Source organism: Mesocricetus auratus, unplaced genomic scaffold (genome assembly GCF_017639785.1).
Source record: "Mesocricetus auratus isolate SY011 unplaced genomic scaffold, BCM_Maur_2.0 Super-Scaffold_100004, whole genome shotgun sequence".
Taxonomy (NCBI): domain Eukaryota; kingdom Metazoa; phylum Chordata; class Mammalia; order Rodentia; family Cricetidae; genus Mesocricetus; species Mesocricetus auratus.
Window position 1 is genome coordinate 39616928 of NW_024429189.1, and position 14973 is coordinate 39631900.

Here is a 14973-nt window from a genome sequence, read left to right on the forward strand (position 1 = left end):
ATGCCCTGATACTCTCGTTGACTGTATTCTGTGTGTGTGTATCTTTATACCAGTGCACTTAGGTGTGTTTATGTGGACATGTGGACATGTACATTTGGAGGCCAGAAGTCAGCCAATGGGAATGTTCTCAAGAGCCATCTACTTTGTGTTTTGAGATAGGTTCTCACTGGGATCTGGGGCTCACTGATTACAATAGTCTGACTGGCTAGTCTGGGATTCTCCTGTCTGCTTCCTCAGCACCAGGTTAAAAGCATACCATCAAGCCCAGATATCTACAGGGGGTCTGGGAGTCAAACTCAAACTTGATTGTATAGCAAGCGCTTTCCAGACTGAGCTATCTCCCAGCACTGAATATTTGTGTTATTAAAAATTCCAAGCAAAATTGAAACAAAAGCTTTTCTTGATTTGTAGCCTGTTTAGCTCCTAATACATCTAAAGATGTTGGTCTTATTTTCCATCCTATTCACTCAGTAAATCTGTTTCGTTTAGCAATACTTTCATATCTGTCAAGAATATAAAGGGGCCTCTGTTGGGCCACTTCCATGCACTGCTGGCCCCTGGTGGCCTCTTCCTTGTAGCACAGTTGAAACCCCAGGAGGAGTTCTTTCCTGCCTGAGAATTTTGATTGTTCTTGGGATGAATGTTTTTTCTTCTTAGAACATATTTAAGCTTGACACTTGAATTCCAGTAATCACCTTTCAGAGTGCTAGATAAAGGTAACTTAAGAATAGGGGAAAAGTGGATATTTACATTCCCAGCCTGAGAAATCCAGTTGCTCAGAACCCACATGTTCATCTCATTTTTCCAATTTAGCCTCAAAAGAATAACCATAAAACAAGGGAAGATCAGTCAGGGCAGGTAGCTCACACCTGTAACTCGAGCACTCAGGGAACTGCAGCAAGATTGCTGCAAGTTTAAAGCCAACTTGGACTCTGAAGCAAAACCTTGCCTTAAAAACAAAACAAAAAGCCTTAATCCCAAAGGCAGCAGGACACTCAAGAGTTCAGTGTCAGGTTGGTATGTAGTGAGTTCAGAACCAGCCTGAGCTACATGAGACCCTGTCTCAACAAAGCATAAAAGAACAGCAGTAAACCATTTTTGATTCAAGTTTAAGCTAAAATATGGAATTTTAGCTTGGAAGATTTGTATAAAAGTCTTTTCATTTTATCCTGACGCCATGTTAAGAGTGGATTCTGTCCAGTTGGCCCTTGATAATCTGCAAAGATGTTTCTAATTGATTATAATAGCAGGACTAAAGAGAAAGGTGTTATCTATTTAAAAATCAAAGAGTTGGTAAATCAAGAAATAAAGGAAACAAAATCATCTTTTTGTGCATAGGAAAAAGTTACAGGTGGCTATTTCTTATCCAAGATGCTTAAGGACCAAAATTGTTTTACAATTCACTTTTCCCCCCTGATTTTACAATATTTGCAGGTACATTGGGAATGGGTGCAAGGTCAAAGCATGAAATTCTTTTTTATGTTTAATAATATTTTGTGGCTGGGCAGTGGTGTCTCACACCTTAATCCCAGCACTTGAAGGCAGAGACAGAAGGATCTCTGTGAGTTAGAGGCCAGTTTAGTCAACAGAGTGTTACAGGACAGCCAGAGCTACATAGTGAAACCCTGTCTCAAACAAACAAAACAACAAAAAAATACGTCTCGTGTATATAACCTGAAGGCACTTTTACTCACTATTTTAATCGTGCGTTTGCATTTCCAGATTATGGACATTAATATACATTGACATCATAGAATAAGGAGAGCGTATGTGAGCTAAAAAGAAATCTTTCTGAATCTGATCCTATGTAGAATTGCCATCTACATAGGAGAATGTGAAGGTAATTACTTGTGAGCAAGGTGTAACATGTAAGAGTCTGTATTTGGATTTACTGCAGTCTCATTTAGAGGCTCTGAGAGCATTTTAGAGACAGCATTGTAATTACAGAGCAGTCAATAGTTACACGTGCCCAGCCCTGCCTAGCATATTTACACCTTGCTGTTTTGTTGTTTGGGCGGGGTTCTTTTGTTTGCTTAAGTTTTTTTGTTTTGTTTTGTTTTTTGGTGCATGCATCCTTTTGTGTGTGTATGTGTGTGTGAGGATGTTTTTAGACCAGGCCTCCAACTGCATTGCTACACTCTGTAGACCAGGCTAGCATCAAACTGACAGAGACCTGCCTGCCTCCACCTCTCAAGTGTTGGGATGCACACCACACCTAACCCACAAGTTTACACACTGAAAAACAAATCCAGTGAGAAGAGCAGCAGCCAAGAGAAGAAAGGATGATGCTGTGTAGGTCTGCATGGGCGAGCATTTGCTCTGTTTGTGAGCATTTGGAGCAGTATGTCTTTCGACTTCAGTCTTGGCAGAGAATCTTTGGTGATAATCGAGTTTCTTCTCCTTTAAATCATTTCTGTGTGTGTGTTTGAGTGTGTGTGTGTGTGTTAGTAGAAAGAAACTCATGTATTCTGAAAGGCAGTTGAGACATTTCTGAGAGAAGGAATGGGCTATTTCTAGTCTAAATATATAGCATGACCACTAGGAATTCATAGTGTAAGCTGAGCCTGATGGTTCATACCTGTAATCCTAGCAAATGGGAGGCTGAAACAGGAGGGCTGCTACAAATTGGGGGCTAGCCTGAGTTGCATGCCTACAGGCCATACTGAGCTACACAACCACGTGTAACTCCAGCTTCAGAGGATCTAACATCCTTTTCTGGCCCCCACAAATACCACACACACACACACACACACACACACACACACACACACACACACACACGAATGTGCACACAGACACACACACACACACACAAGTCCATACACATACACAGAGGTGTATGTGTGTGAGAGAGAGGAGAGAGCTGTGTCCACCTAACATGATTAGCTACAGCTGCTTAGTTTTGGCCAGTTGTCAGTTTATGGGAATGTCAGCTGCATGGTTGGTAATGGGATGGTTGATAGGAAAAGATAGCAAAAGATACTGAAGATAGAAAAGAATGGAGGGAATGTAGATGCCACTCATGCCGAGTTCAGTGGTAGAGCACTAGGCTGCTGCACATGAGGCCCTCGGTTCTGTACCCAGTGCTGGAGTAGCAGCAGCAGCAAGGAAAACAATGTGTGCTACCCCACAAGGTATGGGCTTGTCAGTGTCTGCACCTGCTCACTCTGAAGTAGGGTCTATTCTCTCAGCAAGTATAGATGTTAAGCTGTAGTCTCAGAGCGACATGCCAAACTTACTGTTTGATTTTCTGCAGCGTTTATCACAGCTCTGGGAGAAACATAAAACAAATCCTGTCACTGTTGCTATTGAACTAACAAGTGAGATGATTTTTTTTCTGTTTAAATAAAGATATTCCATAGTTTCCCAACATCTGAGCATTTTATTAAACCTTATGTATCCTTTTTACAAAAAGGGGGCATGTTCTCTCTCTCTCTCTCCCTCACCTTTTCCCTCCCACCACCCCTGGAAGTTACTGTGTAGTCTAGGCTGTACTTGAACTGCAGTGAGCCTCCATGCCCAGCTGTGTACACTGAATGTTTTCTGTCTGCTAAAGATCGCCATACATTTAAAGTATTCCTGCTGAAGTAACCCACTTCAGGTGTAAGCCATTGTTTTCTCCCCTTTGTACAAGGAAGCATGTGAGGCTTGTACAAAGTCCCATAGCATAATGACAGCTATTAAGGAGCTGGGCGGTGGTGGCACACACCTTTAATCCCAGCACTTGGGAGGCAGAGGCAGGTGGATCTCTGTGAGTTCAAGACCAGCCTGATCTACAAGAGCTAGTTTCAGAACAGCCTCCAAAGTCACAGAGAAACCCTTCCATGAAAAACCAAAAAAAAAAAAAAAAAAGGACGTGGGAAAGTGTCCTTTTCAATAGAGTGGGATGGTTTTTGTTTGTTTTGTGTGGTCTGCACTTCCATCCCAGTGCTGAAGATCGAACCCAGTCCTCTATGCACATTAAGCAATGCTTTTATTACATCCCAGCTCCTAGTAAGTTGTGTGTGTGTGAGATAATTTCCATTTTTGACTAAATTTTGATAAAGCAGAGTTTATGCATAAATTGATAGAGAGATGGCTCTTTGTTCAATAATTGGAAGTACTTCAGAAATGATAGTTTGTGATGACAATAAATCCCAGTGTTAATAGCTATTCTTACTATAATTTAGCTTGAATTCAATAATTTTTGACTGTTGGCTATACACTTGAGAAACAGGAGTATTACCACAGTCTCCAGGCCAGCCTGGGCTACTTAGTGAGCACTAAGCTAGTAAGGACTATACAGCAAGATCCTATCAGAAAAAGGTGATGGTAGTGATGATATTTTACAGTTTCTTCTCTTTCTCACCATGTTTGTGTATGTTAGACATTTTAGAACGTAAACAAAACTCAGGAGCTAATGTCTGTACCCTGTGTTGCTGTGCAATCTGGCTCACATGGAGAATTGTGTATTTTAAGCAAGGTCTATCTATATTAGATGAAGATTTTATATGTACAGTGAAGTTTATATAGCTTTATTGTGTGTTATCAAACATCAACCACATAGGTTCTGTTCTCTTTTATTACTTAGCTTTTCAGTGCATTTCAAAATAAATCACAAGTGTCAGATCATTCCAGTACATTAGCATGCATATAGTAAATGTATTATTCCTTTATATTTTAAATTTTTATTTAATATTATGTGTAATGAAATGCATGGGCGTTGTATAAATTTGCTGAGATTTTGTGATTGTATAATCCGAATCCTTTTCAAGGTTTAAAGCTCTGAAGTCCCTTCCCAGGCCACCCTAGCATCACTTACTCCTGCTCTGACCCTGTCGCATCCAAGACTGAGCTATAAGCACGACTGTGAAATTCACTGTGTTGGAGCATCACTTGTTTATTCTTTTTAATTCCTGAATATTTTACATGAATATATCAATTTGTTCTGTTTTCCTATTGATGGGCACCTGGGCTGTTTCTGCTGTTGTTTTCTTGCTGTTATGAATAAAGCTGCTATGTTCACGTGAGAGAGAGAGAGAGAGAAAGAGAGAGAGAGAGAGAGAGGGAAGTCAAAGTGTCTTTTGACGTAATTGTACACTCTCTGAATTACAAAGTGTAGGAAGAGCAAGTACCTATCGCATAGCTTCCCCTGGTATCCACTATTATGAACACCTTGAAAAGCACTGACACAATACAACTGACCAGACCACAGACCTTACCCAGGTCTCACCAGTGTCCTAGTCTTTTCTGTTTGTGTGTATAATCTACCACATTCTTCATATATAGAGAACCATACAACAGTCAGGGTGGAAAAGTGTCCATCCCCACGGAGCATAAGTCACCATAAGAAATTCCTAGATTGATCTACACAGTATCTGTACCATTTTATATCCCCACTACCAATGGATGAGAGAAACAGTTTTTCTTCATCCTTCTAGAATTTTGTATCATAGCTATTTTTATTTTGGCCATTCTTCTAAGTGTATAATAGTGTCTTATTGTGGGTTTAGTTTGTATTTCCCTAACAATTAGCAACTTCAAATATCATTCCATGCACTTAGTTACTATCTAAAAAACTGTTGGTATAAAGTGTCCAAGTCATTTGCCCAATTTTTTTTGGTTTGGTTTAGTTTTTTAAAAGATTTTATTGGATTTTATTATGTGTATTTGGGTGGGAGGTTATGTACCTGGGTGCCTTTGGAGGCGCCTTGAACTGGAGTGACAGACAGTTACGAGTCGCTCAGTATGAGTGCTGGAAACCAAATGTGTCCTCCAGAAGAGCAGCCAGTGCTCTAAACCACGGAGCCCCTTGGCCTTTTTGTTGTTGTTTTAGTCTCCTGTAGCTCAGGCTGGTCTCAAAATTGCTGTGTAGCTGAGACTACCCCTGGACTCCTGACCTTGTAGCCTCTGCCTTTTGAGTGTCAGGACTACAGGTGTGCACCACCACACCTGGCTTTTTTTAAAGAGGTTAATAAGGTAGAGTGTCATTCTGTAGCCATGCTGGGACTACACACCACCCACCACACTCATGCGCTCACTTTCTGTGTGGGTTGCTTGTTATCTTCCTGATGAACTGAGAGCTTTTGGTATATTCCACTTATGTAATTGTGTTCAGTCTGTGCGTGTGCGCGCGAGCGCGCGCGCGCGCGTGTGTGTGTGTGTGTGTGTGTGTGTGTGTGATCAAAGTTTTATTGGAACATGGTGGTATGCATGTGTGTATATACATCACTTGTGGCTGTTTTCACACTGCAGTCACAGAGCTGGAGCAGAGACCATGAAGCCCACAGTGTTTACTCTCTGGGTCTTTTCGGAAAGAGCCCTGATTCCTGCTCTGAAGTAGAAAACTGGAGAGATGAAGTCCAGACCTGCTGGAGGTCAGATTCTTCTGAGAGACACAGAGAAAGTCAGTCTATAGGAGAAAACCATTCAGACTTGCAGAGGAAGGGATGAGGCCAGGGTTCCATGTCTGCCCCAGACCCTGGACAGGGTCCACTTCCTACACGCCTTCACTTCTACTGAACCAACATATTCAACTTTTGCTGAAGCTGATTCAAACCATAGTTCCTAACAGTCACTGGCCTCATGAGTAGAGGAAAGCATTTTTTCTTAACGTTTTGCTTGTTTTGAGGAAGGGTCTCATGTAGCCTGATCATCCTGCCACTACTCCCAAGTGTTAGGATTACAGGGGTACACCACGCTGTCAGGTGGGTACTGTTGTGTCCATGCCTTAGGTACATTTACCAAGGGCATTTAGTATGAGTCTTAGGAGGTGTGGAACCTAAGACTGTGGGCCTCCAGCGGGTAAATAAATCAGGGTACTGCTCTTGTATGAAAATTGGCTGTAGTTTTCACAAGACCCTGGTTAGCTATCTCAATGAAGTGGCTACAGACTGGGGTGGTTTGAATGAGACTATCTTCCATAGGCTCAAATGTTTGAATACTTGGTCCCTTGTTGGCAGCACTGTTTGGGTAGATTAAGGAGATGTGGCCTTGCTGGAGGGAAGTATGTTACATGGGGCACATTTTGGGGTTAAGAGCCATGTGCCATTCTCAGTGTTTGCTTGAGGTTCAATATGTGAGCCCTCACCTTCTGCCCCAGGCACTGTGCCTGCTGCCTCTGCCATCATGGACTCTCACCGTCTGGAACCATAAGCCCATGTAAACTCTGCCTCAGTGAGTTGCTTTGGTGATGGTGTGCTGTCACAGCAATAGAAATGCGACTAATACACGGAGAAAATATGGTCCCTGCCCAGCCTCACTCTATCTCTCAACTCTCCCTCTTGCTGGAGGATCTTCCTGCAATGATGCAACCCCACCAGATGTCCCTGGCGAGAGCACCGGCACCACACTGTATGATCAGCCTCTAAGACTGAACTGTGGGATCAAGAACTGGTAGCCCTCAAGACACAGAGAACTCTGGACTTCCTTCCCTGGTGTGGGAATTGTAGACTGTGGGGATGTGGGGGAAAGGGCCCTGGACTCTGGACTTCCAGACTTGGCCTCATGCTGGAGGCAGGAAGATAAGACATTCGCCGTTTATTATTTTAAATCTGCTGCGACTTTCTCAATTGCACTGACTCTGCTCCCTCCTTTCCCCTCCCCTTTCTTCTCTTCCCCTCTCCTCTCTTCCCCTCCCCTCTCCTCTCCTCTTTTTTTTTTTTTTTAGACATGGTACCATGTAGCCCAGACTGACTTCACTGTAGCCCAGGAAGACCTTGAATTTCTGCCTCTGCCTCCTGAGTGTTGGGGTTGTAGGTGTGCATCACTCCAGGTTTTATCAAATGGTGGCAATCAAACTCGGGGCCTCATTCATGCTAGTCCACCCTCTAAGCTACATATCTAGCCCTGAAATGTTTCTTTCCTTCCTTCTTTCTTTCCTTCCTTCTTTTTTCCTTTCTTCCTTCCTTTCCTCCTTCCTTCTTCCTTCTTTCTTTCCTTTCTTTCTTCCTTCTTTCTTTCCTTCCTTCTCTCTTTCCTTCCTTCTTTCTTCCTTCCTTTACTCCTTCCTTCTTCCTTCTTCCTTCTCTCCTTTCTTCCTTCCTTTCCTCCTTCCTTGCTTCCCTCCTTCATTCCTTGCTTCCTTTCATTTGTTTTTTTCTTCTTTCCTTCTTGCTTCCTTTTTTCCCCCCTTTCTCCATCTCTTCCCACTTCTCTCCCCTCTCTTTCCTTGTCTTTTTTTAAAGACATAGTCTCTCTGAAACTCAGGATAGCTTGGAACTCCGTGTAGTCCAAGCTGGCCTTGAGCCCATAGCAGTATTCCTGCCTCACCCTCCCAGGGCCAAGATTGCCGGCGTAAGCTATCATGCCAGGATCCCATGCCTTTTTAAAAGATGTTTTAATTTTATGTGTATGAATGTTTTATCTGCGTATACATTTGTGGATCATGTGTATACCTGGTGCCCAATGAGGCCAGAAGAGGAGGTCCAGCCCCCTGGAACTGGAATTAACAGACAGTTGTGAGCCACCCTATGTGTGCCAGGAATCAAATCCAAGTCCTTTGGAAGAGCCAGTGCTCTTAACTCCTGAGCCATCCTCTCTCCTGGCCTCGGCTCATCCCCTTCTTAACCTGAGACAGAAGCCTTGACAGTCAGGCATCTGGTTCTAATGCTAACTTCACCACTGCTTATAAATATTTGTTGAATAATCTTCAATAATCTTCAGGGGAGGAGAGGATGCTGAGAATTGACCTAGGATCTGTAATATGATCTTTACACATAACACATTTTGCTCAGCCACCCCACCCCCTTTATCTTTTTTTGTTTGTTTCGTTATTGGTTTTGTGTTTTGAGAGAGCATCTCATACTTTCCAAACTGGCCTCAAACTCACTAAGTTGCTCAAGATGACCTCAAACTCCTGATCATCCTTCCTTCTCTTAAGCACAGAAATTACAATACATACCACTACAGTGAATCCATAACAATAGTTTTTTTTCATCTACTCCATCATTCCATATCTTTCCACACTGGGTCATTAAGAGAGAAAGACTCTGAGATGATTTGTTTTCTATGTACATATTTCAGTATAAATCTCTGAAGATAACAACTCCTAAAACAGGACCATTATCCCATTACCAAGTCAATAATATGCTTTTAAAGAAACTAATGCCCAGATAAAATTATCCAGTCATTTTCAAGTTTCCCACTTGTTTTTTTAAGTATTCTTATAGTTCATGACAACAGTTTTAATGACTTAAAATATCCCAATTAATTCAGTGTCTTGTGATAGAAAATCACTGTCTCCTTATGATCAGTGAACTAACCTTTTTTCCTATTAAATCTTTCCAAAATACTATACTAATAATGTATTAGGAAAAGAATATTACAGCCAGGCTGGTGTGGAGTAAGGGTGTCTCATGATCCCTTTGAACATACCCTCAAAGTTATAGGACCTCTCATTAGATCCTGCCTTGTGGAAACCATCTTACCTCCTAAAAGCACTGTCCTAGGGACCAAGCCTTTTGGGGAGGTACTCTGTCCATACTCGAATTCTTATAGCAAAGACTAGCAATCATTGAAGAATGAACACAATCACTTAATATGTGTGACCTCTGTCTGTCCACAAAGAAATACAAAGTATAATGTTATACTGCAAATATGCTTATGACTCATGCTGAAGGTCTGGTCCCCAGTTGGTTGATCCAATCATTGAGAGGTGAGAGGTGATTAAATCATAAGGACTCTGACTCAATGGTTTAATCCTTTAATGGATTCATAATATGATGGCCTGTTGGGAGGCCATGGAAGAAAGATAGGATGTAGGACTTATTTGAAGGAAGTCAGCCTCTGAGGCCATGCCCTGCAAAGTATCCTTATGCCTAGCTCCTTCAGTCTCTCTCTGTCTCTTGTCTCTCTCTGTCTCTGCCTCTGTCTCTCTCCCTCTCTCCCTCCCTGCTTTCTGGAGATGAGCAGCTTCACTCTTGGGGCTCTCTCCACCATAATATTCTGCCTCCCCACCCCATCCCCCAAAAATGGAGTCAGCCAATTGTGGAGTGAAACTCTGAAACTGTAAGCCAATGTAAATGATTTCTCCTTTTAAAATGTTTCCCCCATGTACTTGTCACAGTGACAGAAAGCTAATTAACACATGAAATGAGATGTCCTGTTCTGTCCTGCCAGGAACCATGGGGTTGGCTTAGCCTAACTGCCTTAAGAGGCATGCATCCTAGGTTTTTCAGGTTAGATCCTGTGGCTCCTGGGGCACTGTGTGCCTTCCAGTTCCTGAGAAACCGAGGCACTTCCTCAGGCAGTGAAGTGTTTCCTCAGGCAGTGAAGTGTTCAGGTCACTTTGTGTTTCTCTGTGTGTTCCCTTAGAAGGCAAGGAAGCATGGAAACTTGACAGGACAGCTGGTCTTAGATATTAATCTTGTGTTCCCTGTATAGCTTGGAAACATCATTGTACACTGGCAACGACTACTGTATCAATCCCGGCAATCACCACTGTACTCTGTTTCTGATAAGGGTACACAAATTCTGAGTGCTCTTAATAAAATTGTCATAGCCTCAGTCTTGCTGTGGCCCCTCCAACCCCAGCCTGGTTTAATTTCTCAGAAGTAAGTGTAGGTGCTTGCAATGCCCATCAACTTAACCAACAGCTTTAAAAGAGAGACAGTAGCACACTGTATTGGGCATAGTGTGAAGGACCACGATGATATTGTTACAGTAAAATTGCAACAACCTTTTGTGAGACAGTTTATCTATTTGATTAAAATATTTTATATTTTTGGTTATGAGCCTAGCCTTTAATGGCTGAGCTGTCTCAGCAATTTCAATTAAAAATTTTCCTCCAAAGCATCCAGAAATACATAAAGATGTTCATGAATAGTGAAAACCTATAAAAGCACAAATGTTGATGCCAACAAATAAGGAATTCATTAAATAGCCATCAGGATAGCAGTGTCTATAAGTGAGGCTCTATCCAAACTACTTACGTTTGATCCACAACCCTATGGTTTTCTGTCTGTAAGAACTGTCTTCCTTGTGGTTTGGCTTCCTCATCTGTGGAATGGGATTGCTGTAAGCATTAAATTGGTGGAAACGTGCATCTGACATATACTAAGTGATGACTAAGCAGTCATAATTTTCATATTTAATCAGCACAGATCACCAACGCTTCACATAAGAGCTAGGCAATCCCTCTGAGTCTGGAGTGAGAGAAAGATGCTCTCATGTGTGCTTTGGTAGAACCCACGTCTGAGTGCTGGGGCAAGGAGATGAAGTCAGGGGAGGAAAGGGCCCAGGCAGAAGGAAGGCCTAGCAAATCAAGGTGCCCACAACAAACAGCCCGACTGCAGCTCTGGCCAGGCCACTCTGTGCTGACAGAACATCAGTCAGACTGTCCGTAAATAAAAACTAAGCTATCGAGAGATGGACTTTTTCTTCCTTTGGGAGTGTGAGTCGGGAGAACTCAGATTCCACAGCCTTGTTGGGTTAAGAAGATACAAGGCTTTTCTAGACTGCTTTTTCTAAGATAACTATCAAATCGTTCAAGTGTTGTTTCCTTACACTCCTATGACATTAGGATGGTAATTGGACTTGGTAAGACGTGAATCTGATTTAATTGGTCCTTCCCTTGACTGGCAGCTGTTCCCTCTATAGATTTAAAAGCAGAAATAAACCCTAGAAGCTGTTTTGCCCAAGAACTCTCAATCATTTGTGTGACTTGAACTCCTTTGGCAAGCTAATAAGGCCTCCCCCTCAAAAGATTGTTTTGAAGTGCATTTAAAGTCCCAAACCCATAGTTTTAGGAAACCAATCACACCTGAAAAGGAATTGCTAACATTTTGGAGATAAAAATAAATTTTTGATGTAATAAAGTATCTGTTGGCATTGATTCAATGATAAGATCTAACTGCAATTCTCAGTAATAACTAGTGTTACTTTGAAAAAAAGGCTGAGATCAGATGATATCTGTGAAAAATCTATGCCATAAAAGTATCAATTGTAGCTAAGTGATAGCTACTGCAAATAAAAGTGTCATCCACCCACATAAATAAAGACATTGCTCAGTTTCATTCAGTAGTTAATGAAAATAAAAATGTTGTTTTCCCCATCTGTGTCTTGTTCACATCCACCCAGTTAAGACCCTAAATAATACTAAACCTATTCTGTCACTAGTTAGCAAATTATAGCCCAGCTTTTGGTCCCTGTGCATGCCACAGCAGGCTAGCAGCAAGCTCAGGTGCCTTGTTCCAAATTGCTTCCTGTTGTCTGCCTGGAGCCTCAAAGACCTAGGCTTGGATAGAATGAACACATAAATGATGGGAGCCAAGTTATTTTGGAACAAAAGTAAAATTTGGAGGACTGAGGAGATAGCGCTGTCAGCAAAACACTTGCCACACAAACATGAGGGCCTGAGTTCAGTACCTAGCACCTACAGAAAAAAGTTCCAGAGCAAACACCATACTGGGTGACACACACATTTAACCCCTAGCACCTTCGAGACAGATGCAGGTGGATCTCTGTGAGTTCAAGGACAGCCTGATCTACATAGCCAGTTCCAGGCTAACCAGAGCCACAAAATAAGACCCTGCCTCAAAAAATAAATTAAAAAAAAAATCAAGCCTGCTGGCATTTGCTTGTAATTCCAGCCCTAGGGAGGCAGAAACAGGCAGGTCCCTGGGGCTCACAAGACAGCCAGCTCCACCTAATCAGAGAGCCCCAGGTTCTAGTGAGAGACTGTCTCAAAAAAACTACTTTGATTGCTCTGAAAAACAAGTGAAAGTTGGACTTAGACCAGTTAATTTTCTCCTTAAAAACACGTTCACCCAGTAACAAAGATACAATTAAGTTTCCCCAAGATCTAGTAGGATACATTGAAACTATTTGCCCATAAATTTTATTTAGAAATATCTAGCATCTCTCTGGAAACAGCAAGATGGCTCAATGGGTAAAGCAGCCTGATCACCTGTGTCCTAATTCCCAGGACCCACAGTAGAAGGGAGGACTGACTCCCACAAGTTGTCCTCCGATCTCTCTCTCTCTCTCTCTCTCTCTCTCTCTCTCTCTCTCTCTCTCTCTCTCTCTCACACACACACACACACAATAAATACATGTTTTGAAAGGGAGAGAGAGAGACCAAGACTGTTCTAGTGAGAGTTGTTTTTCATGCTCACACCATCCTTTCAAACTTCACTAAGGCCCTGAGGTCTGAGGCCAAATTCTGGGAATCTATTTCTGAGGTATACTGCCTATGAAAACCCTTTAAAAAATGTGTGAGTGATGGGAAGGTTATCATTAGGATACCTATTTCTGTTATTATAAAACCTACCAGAAAGGCCCCAGTAAAAATCTCCAGAGGTAGAGCTATGGTTTGGAATCCTCCTTAATTGCACAGTGCAGTTCCTTACACAGTATAATACCCCCACTCACACAGCCCAGTGTGCTTATAAAACTTGGTTTGCATGTGGGAGCTTGATTATTATAAGAAACACATTTCAGGGCATTCCACTCCTTGCTAACTCTTATCTTAGACTCTAACCTCCTCAATCTGTCTGCATGAACGTGTTGTTAAATACTCTGTCAACAACTGTTCCAAGCTGTGTTCGCTGTATTTTCTTATTTTCGGTATTATTCATCTCTGGTATGTGGTGTGCTGGACCCAGGGTGTGGCCCCTCCCAGGGTAAACGAATTCCTGGAGATAACCTACCTGCCTGTCTTTGATATGCCTCCTGTGATGAAAGCACATCCACCCCATTAGCAGGCTTCCAACCTCGTGCTTTTAAATCGCTAATCCTTTTGTTTCATTAAGGAGCCTTTGACCATTTCTTGGGCTTGGCTTGCGTCACAAACCCAAGACTCAGCCGTGAGTCTCTTGACCTTGGACAAGTGATTGGGACATTTTTTTCCTTTCTTTCTTTTAGTGCTGGAGACCAAACTCCCAGGACCTCATGAATTCTTGGCAGGCCCTCTACTTCTGAGCAGTACAGAAGACAACTTTCTGGTCCCCTCATCACTCGTCTAGGGAAAAGGAGGGGAGAAACTGGGATTTCATCTTTGATTTTTTTTGTTCCACTGAATGGATCCCTCCATTTATCAGGCAGAATGTCAGCGGTCCATTACCGGCGAAACACTAACCCACCATGAAGGGGAGACTGATACCGGCTCTCCGTCCTTTACTCAGCTTCCTGTAGAACTCTACATTTTATTACTGGGGACTGGGGTGCACATGTGTCACACACACGGAGGGCAGAGAATAACTGCAGGGAGCCTGCTCTCCGTTTCCACCGAGTGGGTTCCAGGGATCACTAGTTTTCCATTCACATTAGTCAGAATCCGTCAGGAAACACTAGGTTCACACAAAGGATTTGTTTTGAGATGGTTGAATGACTTTTTTTCAGAGGCGCAAACAGACAGAAGGCATCCCAGCAAGGCAGATGAGAACCAGGTACAAACAACTGCAGGAACTCAAAGCCTACGGAGGCAAGGCGGCATGGCAGTGCAGTCCGTCTCCCGTGAGAACCATATGGAAGAGAGCACATCAGAAAGTTCCAACAGAAAGGAAAACGAACAGACAAGGAGACACACTGGGACTAATAGGTCCTTCCTACCCTTAACCTGTCAGCAGCATCCATCCACCAAACACAACTAGAAGCCATAAGACGAGGAAAGCTTAGACCAGCATTTCTCCGCCTGTGGGTCACAACCCCTTTGGGGATTGATGACCCTTTCACAGCATGGGCCAAAGACCATCAGAAAACACAGATATTTACATGATGATTCACAATGTTAGCAAAGGCCCAGCTATGAAATAGCAATTAAAATAACTTTATGGTTGAGGGTCACCACAACTTAAGGAACTGTGTTAAAGGGTGGCAGCATTAGGAAGGTTGAGAACTTCTCAACCTGGACATAGGCGAGGCCAAAGGTAGAGAATGGAGGAGCAAATAGGCCGCCCAACACAATCAACATATGGAAATGTAACAATATGGTCTACTTATGCTGAAAGTAAACCACCATGTTTAACTTTTTTTGGGTTGAGAATAATGGGCTTA